At 40.5% G+C, this 18,379-nt stretch overlaps 1 long non-coding RNA gene across 2 annotated transcripts; it reads right to left on the minus strand.

Annotated features, from left to right (window-relative positions):
* Positions 1–556: 556 nt before the first annotated feature.
* Positions 557–15,092, minus strand: LOC148872568 (uncharacterized). 2 transcript variants are annotated; one of them, XR_016107189.1, is made up of 2 exons: positions 14,526–15,092; positions 557–913 (listed from the first exon to the last, which is right to left on the minus strand). It is a non-coding gene; the product is annotated as an uncharacterized LOC148872568 (long non-coding RNA). The 2 variants fall into 2 exon arrangements; XR_016107190.1 differs by lacking the exon at positions 557–913 and adding an exon at positions 2,970–3,639 and having other exon boundaries at positions 14,526–15,087.
* Positions 15,093–18,379: the final 3,287 nt, after the last annotated feature.

An 18,379-nucleotide genomic window follows, 5' to 3' on the forward strand; every position in this document is an offset into this window, starting at 1 on the left:
TGAGACGAAGTAATCACCAGACTCAAGATCATATAATTTCCATTCCTTTTTTCCCAAAAGGATACCCAACAAAGACACATTTCCTGCTCCTATTGGCAAATTTGTCACAGTCCCGAATATGCAAAAAACACAACCAACCAAAAACTTTGAGATGTTTATAAGAAGGACTTTGTCCAAACAACATCTCGTAAGGTGTTTCACCACCAAGAATGGTCAAAGGTGTCCAATTATTCAAGTACCCTGTGGTCAAAATACACTCACCCCAAAAACTGATTGGAAGATGTGCTTGAAAACTGAGTGCTCTGGCCACATTCAAAATATGATGATGCTTTCTCTCCACACGACAATTTTGTTGTGCTATTCCAACACAGGAAGTTTGAAATAAAATCCCTTGCTTATCAAAATATGATTTCAAGGATTTAAACTTTGTTTCATTATCAATTCTCACCACCTTAACCTTCTTATTAAATTGTCGTTCAATCATTGCATAGAAATTTTTGAGTGTTCGACCAACTTCACTTTTTTCAGCCAACAAATAAATCCAAACCGCTCGAGAATAATCATCAACAATTGTCAAAAAATATATAGCACCGCAAGATGCAGGTACTCTATAAGCACCCCATAAGTCACAATGAATCAATGCAAAACAATCAGTCGATTTATTGTCGCTTTGGATAAAAACATCTCTAGTTTGCTTTGCCTTCAAACAAACATCACAGGTTTTGTTCTAACTATTACTAATATTAAGAAGCGAACTAACCGTTTGATAAGAAGGGTGTCCCAATCTCCAATGCCACAAATCGCATGATCCAATTCCATCTGTCTTGTAAGTATGAACCGGTGCCACACCCTTGAAGACATAGACCCCATCAAGCTGTTCACCCGCACCGATCAAAGTCCTCGAGATGCGGTCCTGTATCACACACAACTTATTAGTAACGTCACAATACAATCTTATCACGAAGTAACCGACCTACTGACAATAAATTACAATTAAGTTTTGGGACATATAATACGTGCAGCAACTTAAAATTATTTCCAAGTTCAACAGTGCCTTCTTTCACGGCCTCAGTGTGTGCACAGTTGGGTAAGCTAACAGGACAAGGTGCAACATCATAGGTGTCGACGAGCACATTTAAACTCCCTATCATGTGATGTGACGCCCCAGAGTCAACAATCCATTCAGTGGAGTAATTCTTACCAGAGAGTTTTTCATTAGTCCTGGTTTTGTAAGCATTAAGCATGCTTATAAGAGTCTGCCATTGCTCGTCATTAAGCCCGTTCAGTCCAGTCCTATCTTCATCAGTCATAACTGCATTAGCAGCCACCTCACGCCCCGCTGATGACTGAGCAGTATGAGCCTTTGTCGTACCTCGGCCACATCCGCCAGAGGGACCAACAGACTTACTCGAGCTCTCACCGTTCCTATCGTTGTAGGCAGCCATGGTGACCGATCAGCAATACCCATTGTGACCGATCAGCAACACTACTTGAGTTGAGCGACCAATCAGTACTGTCTCTAATATAATTCTAAGGTAAAGTCAGCGTTGCAGGGGTTTTGAAAATGGTGCTAAAAAAAGTTGGTTGATTCTTCGATTGTACCCAAGGAATGATTTTCCTTTTCCCTTTTAGTTGGATTATTTTACTCTCACCAAGTTTCTGCAGAAGCACAAGAAGTCACCTTCTCCGATTTCTTTGTCGGCGAGGAGAGCAACAACAGAAACCTACAAGAAATCATATTCCCCGTTGTCCACGCTATCGCAACTGATGAAAGGATGAATACTCACCACAACCGCCCTGAGAGAGGAGATCAAAGTGATGAGTTATTTTGGATCGACCCTGCCGCAGTTGAAAGGATGAATCGCTACCATGATCACCCCCGAGGATTAAACGATGATCACTTCGGTTTATCGATAGAACTGAATATGCACGAAGATCCTTGGGTATTAAAGAAGACGCTGACGATAAGTGACGTAGACAACCCTTTTCAGCTTATGCTAAAGAAGGCGTTGGTTCAAACTCACGTGCTCCCATTCGACTGCTGATGTTGTTGCACACTGTTCCGATTATAACTATCTGGTATCACCATTGTTGGAAGAAGACTAAAGAAGAAGAAGAAATGAAGAACTCTACGTCTCTGCCTGAGTGCAGAGTGCCTACCTGACTGCGATAGAGTTGACTGGAACAGAGTTGACTGGAACAGATGATGAGGAAGACGAAATGCTGAACTGGAAACTAGAGTGCAAAGTCTGGACTCTACCGGCGCTAAGCGAATGTAGTGTTGCTCTCAGCAACTTTGTTACCGCTACTGATCTCTAGACCGTAGAACACAGACTGGTATCAACTTAGAACACAGTCCCCACACTGCCGGCGCCGAGCAACATCACTACCACTACTGATCTCCAGATCTTAGAACACAAACCTCTCGCTCTCGTTTGTTATGGTTCTGATACCATAAAAAATTTCGGAAGCCAAAAGGGTGCGTTTTCAATTGATACCTTATGATATTTATATACAAACGATGGAGTTCTTTCCTCCCCAAAACTTTCTAAAAGCAAGGTTTTCCTAATCCAAAAAGAAAAGCAAAACAAAAAAAGACTTCATATGCGGGACTCTCGCGAGTCTATCCAGGACTCTACTTCCTACCCGGGACTCTCGCGAGTCTTATCTTTGTCCAATAATTGTCCTTCCACTAATATACTCTTACAAGGATAAGAACCCTATATCAAACAAAGATGCAAAAATCAGTTGTTTTAATCAACTTGAAATGCCTGAGTTTCTGGTTTCAATTAAGTTTCATTAAGCATATAATATTCAGTTGGAGATTCTGATTTATTGGTTAGTTCAGTACTAGAGTAAGAATGAGGGATTTTATCTGAAAGAAAACACTTTTTTTTTGTGCGAAGTGTTGAATTCTTTTTGACAATCAAGTATGTGTCAATCTGGCTGTGTATCTGCAAAACCAGGGAAAAACTCCTTTTTCAACTATTACTCCTTCAAATATTTCATTAATGAACTATTTGTGCAGAGCACAGAGCAGAGGATAGAAAGATGAAAAAATCAAAGTAATGCAGACATTTTAATTTTCTTGTAGAATACACCTTTGTTTTTCATCTGCCTCATACAATTCTTAAACAAATAATGAGAGTAACAGTATAGAACTATCAGAGACAGACTATACAACTGAGCCTGATATCAGGTGAACATATCCATCTAGAGGTTCCCTGCGTCTACAACAGCAGACACAGAACCATGCAACCAGCAAAGAACAGTATAGAGACCATCTGCACATCTGATCTCTCTGTGAGTTGAAAAATAAGATCCATCATCTTGGTTGAACCTTGTGTATCAGAGTTGCCAGTGTCGACCAATACTCCATCATACTGTGGAAACCAAATAGTTTGCAAAAGCAGGGTCGAAGAAGTCCTCCACGCCATGAACGATCACATGCCCATCATTATACAGGTCGCAGTGAGTGATTTTGACGCCAGGAAGTTCCTCCGCGTACTGAAGTGACAACGAGGAGATGCCCAGGAAGGAGGGTTTCGACCTTGGACCAATGGAGCACTGATGAATCCAAAACCTCTCTGTCTAACTTACCCAGTGCAACGTGGTACCGCAGAAGGGTCAAGGGGGGTCCTGCATATTTGAAGTCGGGAGACATGAAAGCCTTGTCGGACGGGCAGAATATGGTGACTGTTATACCTGTTTATGGGCCGGGTAGCCCAAGGGCATGCATTTTAGCCCGCGGGCTTGACCTCGGGCTAAAAGCCCAAGCCCATCTATTTTACGGGTCGGGTTCAGGATTTGTTAAAAAAGCCTGGCCCTAGCCCGACCCAGCCCGACTTTTGTATAAGTTAAACCCTAAATATCCTAATCGGATAACCCCTATCTTCTGACTCGTCTCTTTCTCTTAGCCAAACAAACTCACTTCTCACAGTCACAGCCTCACACAGCCAAACACTCTCAGGAAGACAGAACCGACGAACACTCTCATCGGTGCAACTAGTGAACTCCAGCGGTGATTGGTGAGTCCTCCTCTCTCTCTCTCTCTCTCTCTCTCTCTCTCTCTCTCTCTCTCTCTTCATTGTTCGGTTGTTCCTCTTCTCACTCTCAGGATCTCAGCTCAACTCATTTATCAGACGCAAACTTAGGCATCGGCGAACACAAGCACTGGTGGTGAATCCTTTCTCTTTGCCCTTTTGTTCTATTCCTCTCTTATTGTTTGCCCAACGGCGAACACAGATGCAAACACAGGCACCGACTTATCTTTTTGTTAGGTTGGACTTCAGGCTCGGGCTCGGGCCCGGCTTTGGGCTTTTTATTAGGTCCAAGCTCAGGCCCAAGCTGTAGGCCCATTGGTCGGTCTGGACTTAGGCTCGGGCCTAATAAAATCCTATTTATAAAGAGTAAAAGCCCGATCCGAGCCTGGCATGGCCCGGCCCTTGAACAAGTCTAATGACTGTTTGAGGTGGCCCATTTCTCTTGAGATCTATGCCTTTAATTTTTTTCTTCTCTTGAGTCTGCAATATTTGTTGACTAAAACTCAAAATTTTGCATTAAGCTTGGCCAAATAGCACTTCAACAAAGTTTTTTTTTTTATTTCTTTTTTTCTAGAGGTTTAAAACCATTAGCTCTTATGGCACTTCATGGCACTTCAATAAGAGCATTAGCTCTTATTTGCTGCAATGCAAAAATGGCTTACAAATTGTAGAATTATGTTTATTTTTTACAGAATAATAACTACAAATTGACAGGACTTTTTGAGTTTGCAATTTATTTGTATTATGAATTGTATGAGTGGTGAATTCATAAAACCACTTCATGGAATTCTAATTTTTTTTCTTCTTATATTCTTATAGGTTGAATGGAAGAAGAAACTTTAGATTCTTAGATCGAGACATATTGGATTAGATTTTCAAATGTTAATTGTAGTTTAATCTCTTCAAGCAATTTGAATTTATAATGTAGAACCTATGGATGTGTGCAAATTGTACTTGAGACGTAACTTTTTTACTTTTTATAATGTAATTTCTATTATTAAAAATTTGCATGCAGGTTTTATGCAATGTATGAATGGACATGTTTCTACTATATATAAGAAATGATTCAGGTTTTTGTATTTAAGATTTTGAACAAATATATAATATTTCTAAAAAGCATAAACCTATAGTAGCAATCATAATTGCCACTATAGGTCTGAAAAACATATCACTATAAGTTTGAAACAATGTTTGGGATATAGTTATAGCAGCAGTTTTATGATCTTTACCGCCAAGTTTTATGATTTATACGGCCACCATATCCTAGCTTTTGCTACAAATGCCTTCAAAATCCGTAGCTAAAGGTTAATATGGGTCATAACATTTAATTACGAATACTACAAAAACCGTAGCTATAGGTATTTTTTGCTCTACTTCAGTTGTGGTATAGCTACGAATACCTTCAAAATCCGTAGCTAAAGGTTATTACATTATCGAACATCTAGCTACAGACAACATGGAAACCGTAGTTGTAGGTGGTTTTAGCTACAATTTTTGTTTGTAGCTATAGGTGTTAATAGTTGTGATCTTGGATTTTAGCTACAGACAATAACTGTAGCTAAAGACACTTTTTAGCTACAGACCTTACCATCCATAGTTAAAACCTATAGCCACGTGAACATCACCTGCAACTTTCTATCCGTAGCAAGGTCGTAGCTATAGATCTATACGTACGGTTTTTTAGACTTATACTTACAGTTTTGTCCATAGCTAAAAGTCTATTTTCTTGTAGTAGAATACAATTAAATCTAGATGGATTTAGTCCAAGACTAAAAAACAATTTTTGTAACTGAAATGGACTTGTATTATTACAAAGTTATGCCCTTTGGCTTAAAAAACACTGGGGCGACCTATTAACATCTTGTAAACAAAATATTTTTTTGATTTGATTGGAAATAAAATAGAAGTTTATGCTGATGATATGGTTGTTAAAACCCAGTTTTCAAATTCTTTAATTTGTGACTTATTCGGTGCTTTTGGCATTCTAAGAAATACAATATGAAGCTCAAACTGAACAAGTGCTTCTTTGGGGTCACGTTGGGTAAGTTCATTGGGTACATAATAAACCAACGTAGCATCGAAGCCAACCCAGATAAAATCCAAGCCATCCTAAATATGAGACCCCCTAGGGTCGGATAGCCACTCTGAACTAGTTTATGTCTAAGTCAACTGGGTAGTGCCTTCCGTTCTTTAAAGCCATAAAAAAGAACTAAGACTTCGTGTAAACCGAAAACTACCAACTCACATTTGACAAACTAAAAAAGTATCTAAGTTCACTACCCTTGCTAATTAGGTCGGAAGTTGGAGATGAACTAAAACTCTACCTCTCAACGAATGACAAGGTAGTCAACTCGGTTCTAATTCACGAGTTGGGCAGGGTGCAATGACTTGTCTACTACATAAGTAAAATCTTGTAAACAAAATATTTTTTTGATTTGATTGGAAATAAAATAGAAGTTTATGCTGATGATATGGTTGTTAAAACCCAGTTTTCAAATTCTTTAATTTGTGACTTATTCGGTGCTTTTGGCATTCTAAGAAATACAATATGAAGCTCAAACTGAACAAGTGCTTCTTTGGGGTCACGTTGGGTAAGTTCATTGGGTACATAATAAACCAACGTAGCATCGAAGCCAACCCAGATAAAATCCAAGCCATCCTAAATATGAGACCCCCTAGGGTCGGATAGCCACTCTGAACTAGTTTATGTCTAAGTCAACTGGGTAGTGCCTTCCGTTCTTTAAAGCCATAAAAAAGAACTAAGACTTCGTGTAAACCGAAAACTACCAACTCACATTTGACAAACTAAAAAAGTATCTAAGTTCACTACCCTTGCTAATTAGGTCGGAAGTTGGAGATGAACTAAAACTCTACCTCTCAACGAATGACAAGGTAGTCAACTCGGTTCTAATTCGCGAGTTGGGCAGGGTGCAATGACTTGTCTACTACATAAGTAAAATCTTGTAAACAAAATATTTTTTTGATTTGATTGGAAATAAAATAGAAGTTTATGCTGATGATATGGTTGTTAAAACCCAGTTTTCAAATTCTTTAATTTGTGACTTATTCGGTGCTTTTGGCATTCTAAGAAATACAATATGAAGCTCAAACTGAACAAGTGCTTCTTTGGGGTCACGTTGGGTAAGTTCATTGGGTACATAATAAACCAACGTAGCATCGAAGCCAACCCAGATAAAATCCAAGCCATCCTAAATATGAGACCCCCTAGGGTCGGATAGCCACTCTGAACTAGTTTATGTCTAAGTCAACTGGGTAGTGCCTTCCGTTCTTTAAAGCCATAAAAAAGAACTAAGACATCGTGTAAACCGAAAACTACCAACTCACATTTGACAAACTAAAAAAGTATCTAAGTTCACTACCCTTGCTAATTAGGTCGGAAGTTGGAGATGAACTAAAACTCTACCTCTCAACGAATGACAAGGTAGTCAACTCGGTTCTAATTCGCGAGTTGGGCAGGGTGCAATGACTTGTCTACTACATAAGTAAAATCTTGCACACTGCCAAGACGAGGTACCCGAACATCAAAAAGTTGGCCTTCTCAATAGTGTTATCAACCTATAAACTATGCCCTTACTTTCAGGCCCATACCGTTGTGGTCTTAACCAATCGACCTCTGAGGCAACTCCTTCAAAAGCCCGAGGTCTCAGAAAGGTTAACAAAAAGGAAAATCGAGCTTAATAAGTATGGCATTCAATTCAAACCACACCCAACGATCAAGGCCTAGGTCTTGACAGACTTTGTCACCGAGTGCACGTTTAGCACACCAACCCTTGAAATTGTCGAGCTCGTAGTCACCCCAGAGGCATCTATCGATGTGGCGCTTGATCCGACTTGGGACGAAGAACCCTGGATCCTTCATGTGGACAACCCGTCCAACCAACACAGAAGCAGGGCTGAGCTAATCCTTTATGGACCTAACAAGGTGAAGCTAGAGTATGATCTTCGATTCGCGTTTTGAGCTTCAAATAACGAAATTGAGTATAGGGCGTTGATAGTTAGGCAATCATTGGCAAAAGAAATCAACTTGAAACATCTCATGGTGTGGAGTGACTCCCAACTAGTGGTGAATCAAGTGAATGGGTAGTATGAGGCTCAGGAGCCCGTCATGTTGGCCTACCTAGCCAAGGTTAGAAAGGTCCATCCCAACTTCCACTCTTGGTATATCTAAGAAATTCCAAGGTTCGAGAACACTGAGATCGACGTACTTTCGAATCTAGCCAATGCAACAAACATCATGAAGATGACAGTTTACATTGAAAACCCACCACGACCTAGCATAGAAAAGGTGGCATAAGAGGTTGCTCTTGTTTTGGTTGTAGACCCAAACTGGATAGATTCGCTTGTTGACTATATGTGCCACGAGACCCTACCAACAAAGCGCAATATACCTTGAAGGGTAGAGCGGCAATCGGCTCACTATGTTATCATTGGTGAATAGTTGTATCGCATGTCGTTCACACTTCCCTACTTGCGCTGCTTGCTTTCAATAAAAGTGAACCAGGTGTTATGCAAAATCCATGAAGGTCTTTACGATGAACACTTGGGGGTAGGGCGCTAGCCCAAAAATCCGTACAACAAGGCTACTACTAGCCCACAATGAAGGCGAACGCAATGGAATTAGTTTGGAAGGGTGACAAATGTCAACGGCACACAATGTCAACAAAGGTCTCTTACTTTTCATATAATAACTTTTACAACTATTATTTTTTGTATTCTTTCTCTTATATTGTTAGAGGGTTGAGGACAATCTTATTTATGTAAGTTTTGTTGAAAATGTTAGAAGTCTCAAGTTTTATTAGTAGAAAAAGAGGTTTTTCAAATGCATGGGAAGTTTTTGTAAAGTTTATTGATGATGATAGGAAACCCAGACCAAAGTGTAAGTTCTATGACAAAACTTACATTACGAATTTTGGTTATGGCACATCCAATTCGAAATGGCATATGAAAATATATAAAGAAAGGATATTTGAGACTCATAGTCCTAGAAATAGGACTCACATATTTAATGAAGATGCATATAGGGAAGTAATGACAATGGAAATAATAAGGCATAACTTTCTTCTCTCATATGTAGAGCATGAAGGAAATATAAATGTTCATAGTCTTTTGAATTTTGATGTTCGACATATTACACAAAACACCATTAACGTCGATATTTTAAGATTATATGAGAGAGAGAGAATAAATGGTTTTAGGATTTGTTGCAATCCATCTGGGGTAGAATTAGTCTTACAATAGATGTGGACTTCTATCACAACAGTATCCTATATTTGCATTACAGTACATTTTGTGGATTCTAATTGGTGTTTGCAAAAGAAGATACTAAGTTTTTTTCCATTTTCCACCCCCTCACTTTGGTGTTTCCATTACATATATGGTTTTAAAATTGTTGAAAGAGTGGTAAATTGAGAATAAATTATTCTCAATTATACTAGATAATGCTTCAATTAATGAATCATTTATTAATGTTTATGGATCTCGGTTGAATTTTCAGAAGGCACTTTTGTATGATGGCAAATTCCTTCATGTGCATTGTGTTGCACAATTTTAAACTTAATAGTGCAAGATGGGTTGAAAATGATAGATGAATCTTTGATAAAAATCTGACATTGTAAAATTTGTCAATGGTTCTGAGTCACGATTGATGTAGTTCATGGGACGCATCTAACAGTTTTCAATAGAATACAAGAGTAAGCTATTCTTGGATGTTCCTACAAGGTGGAATTTGACCTATCTTATGCTTGAAATAGTAGTTGAGTATTGTAAGGTGTTTTGACACTTGAAGTTGGTGGGTCCATACTATTGTAACTACCCAACTGAAGAGGAATGGGTAACGGTTGAAAAGATTAAGGGGTTTTTTAGACCAATTTATGAAGTTACAAATATTTTCTTTGGTACAAAGTGCCCAAATTCAAACTTATTTTTCCATAGAGTTTGTTAGATCTAAGGAACTTTAAAACATGCATTAGAAAGTATAGATTGGTTTATAAGTGTGATGGCTAAACCTATGCAAGAAAAGTTTGACAAATATTGGGTAGAATATAGTACTATTTTAGCCATTGTTATAGTTTTAGATCCCCAATACAAGTTAAAGATTGTGGAATATGTATGTAAAAGGTTATATGGTGAAGATGGGAAAGATAAAAGTGTTCATGTTCAAGACACATTGTATGCATTATTTAAACAATACATGAATCACTATTCAACCATTGATCTAAGTGCTTCCACAATTCCAACTGAGGGTAGCAACACAATAAGTTATAATGAGTATGGATTAATGAAAGTGAGTATTATTTTATATTTTTGTCTTGGTAAATGATAAATTGATACAAAATCATATGCAAAATGATGATTATATATTGGTTTGCATTTTCAATTATATGTTTCTTTGTATTATGTAGGATCATGATGCGTACGAAAGTCGAGTCTTTTCTACAAATGAAAAGAAATCACAACTTGACTTGTATTTGGAGGAGCCATATGTTGAGAGACAAACTGAATTAGATATCATAACATATTGGAAATTATGTGAAAAACATTTTTCCAAGTTTCTAATGGCTTGTGATATCTTGAGCATTCCATTTTCATTGTGGCTTCTAAAGCAACATTTAATGGGAGGGAGGAAAGACTATTAAAGCTGTATCGTAGCTTTCTTGTCCCAATAATGGTTGAGGCATTGATATGTACTTCCTCTATTTCTTTTTTTTTTTTTGACTTTTTTCCTTTTGTAAATATAGGTAAAGCAGAAAATGATGATATAGTCATTGATTTAGAGGTTGATATCTCCAATTTTGGAAGCATATCCCTTCAATCCCACTAGAAAGTTGGTACCATTTATATATTTATCAATTTATCTTTATAGTTTGATTATTTGAATGCCATTTATATATATTTTAACTTGCAACTATTTGACAATTGTAGCTCTTTTGTAGCATCTCCCTAATATGGCGACAACAAAGAGAGTGATATTTGATAGAAAAACTCTATCAAAACAATCATTTTGCACTCCTTAGAAGAGCTCCTTGGTGAGCTCTCTTCCATTTAATTCTAACTAAACCGAAACTTATAATATCTTATATGATTTTCCTTTTAAACATTACTTATTCCCAAGAATCAAAGTATCGGTATCGGGTATCATATCGGACAACTCGACTGACACCCTAACTGACAAGTCTGACATGTGGACAGTGATGCATGAGGGGGAGAGTTTGACACCTAGACTCAATGGTTCCAACAAGGTTGCCAACCTTCAAACCTCCACCCATTGGACAAATGGGTTTCTCAGGTTGGTGGCTGGTTTGGAGGCTTTGGGTGCGACCACGGGGAGCAGAGTCCATCGTGTCTTGACCACTTACTGACCCCTCTCCTAATGGGACATAGGATGCTAGAACCAATGCAAATGGTGTGTGCAAGAGAGCGAGTGAATCAAGCATGCAATAATGGAAATAAAACATCAAGCAAATAGCAAGCAATTATCAACTAAGCATCGTAACATGAGCAATTTTTATCATAAATCAAAGGAATAAAATAAAAGCAAATATAAGTATAAAAGAGCAATCCATGCCAAATGGGCCCCATGTGGGCCCCACCTATGGTCCAAGACATCCCCAATGGAGTCACCAGTTTGTGAGCGCCAAAAAAAAACTGACTCACTTGCCACTTGGGCTACAAATGGAGTCGCCACCCATTAGATTAGGAAATGAAGGTGATAGGGCCTCCAAGAATGGCATTTGATGAGGGCAAATTTGGCCCTCCAGTGAAATTGTGACACGTGGCACCTCGTGACGACTAGGAAAACACCCAGCCATCAAACTTACGAAGTTGGTGACCCAACCGGGCACCAATCTGGCCGGCCTGGCACAACCTACGTGCGGCTCGACGCGTGCCTGCACGACCTGCGCGCGGCACACACGCGATCTGCGCGGCGCACGCGCGGTCTGCTCGAACTGCGCGCGGCCTGCACGAATTGCACGCGGCTGACGGCCTAGCGTGCGGCCTGTGCGAACTAGCCGACCTGGACCAGCCTAGCGCATGATCCGACCAAGGCGCCCACCGACGAACTTGGCTTAGACACTGACCCGCCGACTAACACAGGCGCCAACTTGACGACCTGATCTAGACACTGACCCGCCGACTGACACAGGCGCCGACCTGACGACCTGGCCTAGACACTGACCCGCCGACTGACACAGGCGCCGACCTGACGACCTGGCCTAGACACTGACCCGCCGACTGATGTAGGCACCCCTCTAACAACCCGGCCCAAGCGCCGACCTGGCCGCCTGACACAAGCGCCAGCCTGACGACCTCGAGGAATTCACCACCGTACCCCGATTCTGACAAGATGCGACGAGTCTTACCGTTTGGAGACTTTTCACCCACCTAACCCGCGAGGACTCCGGTATATAAAGACCTCACCCCCCCAAAGGGGAGAGGATGGGAAGAAAAGGGAAGTAACCCTGCTCTCTAGCTCTCTCATATTATCTTTAAAGCTCTCTACAATAAGAGTGCTAACTTAAGCATCAGAGAGCCCCCACCGGGAAAATACCCCCGGGACCTCTGATTCAGTTCTCGCAGGTCCTTCAGCTCCCGCCGCCTACGAAGAGGAGGAAAAGATGGAGTTCTCGGAGGTCCCTCAGCTCCCGCCACCTACAAGGAGGAGGAAAATATAGAGTTCTCGGAGGTCCCTTAACTCCTGCCACCTACAAAGAGGAGGAAAAGATGGAGTTCTCGGAGGTCCCTCAGCTCCCGCCACCTACAAGGAGGAAAAGATGGAGTTCTCAGAGGTCCCTTAGCTCCTGCCACCTACAAAGAGGAGGAAAAGATGGAGTTCTCGGAGGTCCCTCAGCTCCCGCCACCTACAAAGGAAAGAAGACCACCTCATGCTGAGGACAGTCGGATTGCGCCGCACCAAGGAGCTCCAACATTCTCTAAGGCATCGACCACCTAATAGGCAGTTCGCCACCAGGCAGTTCGCCACCAGGCAGTTCGCCACCAGGCAGTTCGCCACCGGGGAGTTTACCACCAGGCAGTTCGCCCCCAGGCAGTTCGCCACCAGGCAGTTCGCCACCGGGGAGTTTACCACCAGGCAATTCGCCCCCAGGCAGTTCGCCACCAGGGAGTTCGCCCCCAGGCAGTTCGCCACCAAGGAGCACCACCAGGCAGTTCGCCACCAGGGAGCACCACCAGGCAGTTCGCCACCCGGCAGTTTGTCACCAAATAGCTCTCCACTAGGAGGCTCGCCACCGGGCAGTTCGCCACCAAGCAGTTCGCCACCAAGCAGTTCTCCCCCATGGAGTTCACCACCAAGTAGCTCGTCACTAAGGCACACCACCACCGGGTCAAATAACGAGGTACTTAGCCAAAAAATTTTACATCACAAAACATTGGTACGTGGCCGAAAACGGTTACATCAGCATTAAAATTCATTTCGGTTTAATAGTAACTCTAGAGCCCAAGGCAGACTACACCAGCCTAGGTAAGACTCGGATGGGAGAGAAGGGGTTAGGCACCCCTCTCCTGGGTCCAATAGGTGGTGCCCACATGGTAACTCAAGTAAAAGCAAAAACATAAGACATACAACTAATCACACAGAATAAAAGGCACAACGATGAACATGAAAGAAAGCCTCCCCCAATTTATTTATTTTATTTTATTTTTACTCAATTGTTCATTTTACCAATTATTGACATATCTACTCTTTTCCCCTACATGTCTTATTCTTCCCCTCTCCTAAAGGGACTACTCGGACCTGCTAATCCCATTGGTTATTGTACCATTTCTTCGCGTTTTTTTAGCATTCTTACCATACTCCTAAACTACGAGAAGGCAGTAATCCTGAACCACATTCCCTTGCTTTTCTCCTATTCATTTCCTATTTGCCCATTTGTTATTTATTCTTCCTACCATGAGAGTATGTTTAATAACTGGTAATCCTCAAGAACTAATGTTTCTCAGCATAGATTAGTAGAATAGCGAAAAATAATCATGTTCAAACACTAATTGCACAACATTAATCATGGTCATGGATATGCAAACCTCATGTGATCACCATTAAGAATACAGCCATGCATAGTCATGGGTTGATAAGGAGTACTGAATCGGGTTGTAAATCTTATAAAACTTCGACAGTCTAACCTCTAAAACTGATAAACAGAACTGAGAAAGTAATCATAATATCCACATTATTGGAACACGAGAGACTAGATGTTCAACGGTAAAACCAAAAAAAAAAAGGAGACAAATAGGGATGGAATAGAACAATGAAACCTAATGGCTATCGATATCATATTCAAATCCAAATAAAATCACTATTAACGAATACAGCAAAAGTGCAAATAGGATAGGGTTGGGAATAGGATTTATGGGAGTGGATCCGAGAGAACCTACTCGATCCATCCACTCCCCAACCTCAAATCTTCCCTGTCAAGGCAAATACAAAGAGAGGTCAGATCAAGTTACCTGAGTGATTTCCTGGCCGTTGGTTTCTTGATGCTGTGAATGAGAACTCCAGAAGAATTAAATGCCTTCACAGAACAAGGGAGGTCACGGTCTCCTACCATATGCTAAAGAGAACACAAAAAGTCACTGGAGATTGATGAAAAAGAGATAGACGACACTAAAAGCAATGGAGTCTTCGTTGATTCAGGTAGCAAACGGAGACATCGCCAAAGAATGATGTTCCTTTTGCAAAGAAGGACGACAATGAACAAGATGAATAGGGACAGTACCAGCGAGAGGGAATGAAAGAAAAACGGCTGAAAATCAAACAAAAAGAGAAGGAAATCGGGGAGAAAGGAGTATCGCTGGGAGAAGTGGATGAGTGTCGCTGCTGCTGGCCGCCGCGGAGAAGAGAAACAGAGCCTTCAATAGATCTCTGAGTCAATGGGTGAGATAATGGAAAGGCGAGGGTGAAGAAAGGAGGGGGAAAGCGAGAAGGGTGACCGGGGAATGGATTTTGCCACCATTGTTTGCTTTGTTCGAAGGAAAGAGAAGATGAATAGTTTCTTCCTTCGTATTCTCCGGATTAGGGCGAATGAAAGTTTAGATTGAATTTATATGGGAGGTAGGGGTATTTTCGTAATTTTATAGAATCTAAGGGGTATATTGGTAATTTTTAGTAAATTGGGCTAAACTAGGTCATAGGGTGGTCAAACCAGGGTTTTGGATGGGTGGCTAGGATTTTGGGTCAAAGGGAGGTTTTGGATAGGTCTGACTACAAAGGGGATTTGTGTCTATGGGCTAGCAAGATTGGTTGAAATAGAATCTTTTTAGATGTAAGGGTAAATGTGGGTATTTTTGGCTAAATTTTAGTAAGGTGGGGTTTTCGGGGAATCTAGGTTGATTAATGGGGTCAGATTGGCCCAATCGGGCCTGGATCAGGCAGGTCTAGAAAGGGCTTGATTCGACTAATCAGGGGCCTTAAAATGGAATTCGGTTAACTTGGTAAGGTAAATTGGGCCAACTAGGCTTGGATTAGGCGGATTTGGAATTCAATTAATCTAGAGCCTTAAAAAGGAACCTTGGTGCGATGGAGGGGTAAGCAAAGGTGTTTTGGGATGAAATTTTAAAGGTGGGTGTTTTGGGAGGTCTTGGGTCTAATGGTAGAGTCAGATCTAGTGGTTGAAGTGTAAGTAGGGGTCAATTAGTGCTATCAGATTGGTATCGAATAGGTTTAACAATGGATCTAAGGGCTTTCGGAGTGAAATTTGGGTTTTCTAGGTTTTTGTGTGTTTCAGAAAAGTCTGAAGGGTCTAATCGGGTGTTTAGGGTGAATTGGAGGTTTAGGCGGCAGACCGAGCAAAAATTGGTTGTTGACAATAGGTGAGAGTAGGTGGGTTAGTATGGGTGAGAGTAGGTAATGGTCAATTTGTATGGGTCTAAGTGGATCAATATGGGTGGGTCAATGTTAGGGTGGGCTATGACCCTTTAACAAGTATTGATGATGGGTCATAGTTGATTGGTATTTAATCCTTATAAGACTGCAAGTCGGGTTAGGTTAGGTCAGGTTAAGGCCAACCCTAAGTTCTAAACCCAAATCCTAACCCTAACCTAACCTGAAGGAACTCAACCCTAACTAAATTCCTTCAACCCTAACCCAACCCAACCCGAAGTCAATTTTGAGTTGGGTTGGGCTCGGGTTGGGCCCAACCCAACCTTCTTCCCATCATTTAAAACCTTATATAATGTTATTAAGGTTTTAGTCTTTCTGGTTAAGATTAAGTGAAGTGATTATCTTAAAAGAAATACATGAACTATGTGGTGGGGGCTATACAAGTACCATGCATTTAAACAAATCAATGTATGTTATATATTACATATAATATATATTTATATATGACATGTACTATAGAATTGGGTTTGGGTTGGGTTGGCTAAGGGGTCAACCCTAACCCAACCTGAAATAAAGTCCGGTTCATGAATTGTAACCCAAACCCTAACCTGAACATCAACCCGACCCAACCCAACCCAACTTTCGGGCCAACCCAGTCCAAGTTGTAGCCTTAAATCCTTACCCAACCCAAGCCAACATCAGCATTTAACTTTAAAAGGGGAGATTGATCATGTGCATAGCTCAAAGAAAGGTTTTCTCTACAAGGGTCATGGGAAGAGACGTTTGGTCCGTTGATTCTTGCGGGCATTGAGATGAGATGGGGAAAGAGAATCCATCTCCGTAAACTCCGAATGGTCATAGCGGAATAAATCCAATCCCGAAAGCGGCTCTAATGGGGAAGGTCCAGGAGGACACATCTACTAAATGAATGAAATAAATCATCACATCTGGGAATAATTCTGTTAAGTTCTCAGTCTTCCTCCTCACAATTCTCCTCTCCTTGTCGTGATGGACAACAAAGAGGTTGTCGATAGGCGTATATATAGTTCCAATTTTGAACTTTCATCAGCTTCAATTCTGCTATGACAACCAAAATGGAAAGATTTAGGAGGCATTTGGCAAGTCTTTTTAAGAAGATCTTTCAAAAACTCAAGACTTTAAAAGACTGATGAGCTTTCATGAGTAGATCTTTAAAGACCAAAAACTGTTTGATAGCAATTTTTTAACAGATCTTCTTAAAAGCTAAAATGACAAAAAGACTGTTTGGTAAGTATACATAGCACAACAATGATACATTGATACATCAATGTACATTTAGCACTAATGGGCCCCACATACACTTTTATTTGTACAAAATAAGACTTGTAGGTCCCACATACACATTCAACTGTGCAAAATAATTGATTTATACCTCAAGTTTATCTTTTAATTTCTAAGAAATCAAATCCATAAAAAAAAAAGATTTATTGATAATCATTGAAATTTTAAAACCCTTTTTCCATATATGCATCATTCTCTAAACATGATCTAATTATCTTGGACCATGATATAGAATTTGGCAAGAAAAAAAAACACATAGAAAATAAGAATTTATTAAAGAAAAAATTGATTGGCCTAAAGAATTCATCTTTGTTCCTACAAAATCGTTGTTATAGGTGAGGGTCTTTGATAGCATTGTTGCCACCACTACTAATGCTACTTTTCCTCCAAAGATTTGTATCCCCCACCATTGTTATGGCAACACCCATAGAAGGTATATCTTTTGGGAACATAGTAGTACATGGATGCGATTCAGAGGATTGCACATGCTTGCACTAACCCGGTAGCAAATTTGGACTCCCCCAACATACATGTCAAAGTTTAAGAAATGAACTACTGCTTTACTGATTAGGGAACTATTGCATCAAATAGTATCTTACATCACTATTCGGTCATCTGAAAGAGATGGAAGAATTAACGCGTTTCACAACAACTAGTGTTTCACGCCAACAAGTGTTAGCACCCGATTTTTGCTCGATTCGCTTCTTAACCCCAATTCACCCTAGATTCCTGATCAGACACTCTTGATCACTCCGAAATATAATAGTATTTTTGCTCGATTTGCCCATCAATCACACATAGATTTCATTTCAAGGCTCCAGATTAGCCAAATTAATCCCTTTCCAGGTCTGCCCAATCCAGGCCTAATCAGGCCAATCTAACCCTACCAATCAATTCAAAATGTCCAAAAACCCCACCTTGTGAAATTTCAGTCAAAAACATCCTCATTTACCTTTCCATCTAAAAAGATTTCGTTTTGGCCAATCTCATGGGTCCACACACAAACCCACTCTCTACGGTCAGACCCATCTCAACCCTCCATTTTTTTATCCGAAACCACCCACCATTGGATCGGAAACTCGGTTTAACCCTTGGACCCGGTTTGATCAAGTTGATCAAACATTACCAAAATGCCACCAATTTTTCAAAATTATAAAAGTGC

This window comes from Nelumbo lutea, chromosome 2 (genome assembly GCF_056320005.1).
Source record: "Nelumbo lutea isolate HS-2025 chromosome 2, American lotus-T2T, whole genome shotgun sequence".
In the NCBI taxonomy this organism is placed as follows: domain Eukaryota; kingdom Viridiplantae; phylum Streptophyta; class Magnoliopsida; order Proteales; family Nelumbonaceae; genus Nelumbo; species Nelumbo lutea.